This window comes from Eimeria acervulina, genomic scaffold, assembly GCF_000499425.1.
Source record: "Eimeria acervulina Houghton genomic scaffold, Eah_scaff1895, whole genome shotgun sequence".
Classification (NCBI taxonomy): domain Eukaryota; phylum Apicomplexa; class Conoidasida; order Eucoccidiorida; family Eimeriidae; genus Eimeria; species Eimeria acervulina.
The window spans coordinates 2850-3574 of record NW_013550089.1 but is presented as its reverse complement, the minus strand read 5'-3'; positions in this window follow the sequence as shown (position 1 = coordinate 3574).

Below are 725 nucleotides of genomic sequence, written 5' to 3'. Positions count from 1 at the left end.
TTAGGGTTTAGGGTTTAGGGTTTAGGGTTTAGGGTTTACAGTATTATCAAATTGTGCGCAGTAAAATGCGTTGAGTCGTTTTGCAATTTTTTCTGCAATTTTTGTGTAATGTTTGGCGCTGTTAATCTCAGCGCACGGCACAGTAAGCAAATTAACTCCTAATACTTTTAAAAGCCTCTGAAATAAACAAATAAACAAACAAACAAATAAATAAATAAATAAATAAATATGATTGATGTATATGTTTAAAGTATATAACAAACAGTAAACAAAGTGAGTCCTAATACTTTTAAAAGCCTCTGAAATAAACAAATAAACAAACAAATAAATAAATATATAAATAAATAAATAAACGCTACAAGTTATTTAGAGCGATAAATTAAGATAAATATAAATATATATATATATAAGTTAAGTATATAAATAAACAATTTATATTCACCTTCTTTTCTTCTGTTTGCGTCTCCGGCATTACACAAATTATTTTATATTTTTTTGTTTTTGCTGCAAGTGCGAGTCCTATTGCTGTATTTCCTGCAGATGCTTCGACGACATAACCCCCTCGCTGCAGCAAACCTGCATGCACCTCAATCAATCAACTTCTAGGGTTTAGGGTTTAGGGTTTAGGGTTTAGGGTTTAGAGGTCTAGGGTTTAGAGGTCTAGGGTTTAGGGTTTAGGGTTTAGGGTTTAGGGATGCCTTTGAATTTCATTTTTGTATTTGTTT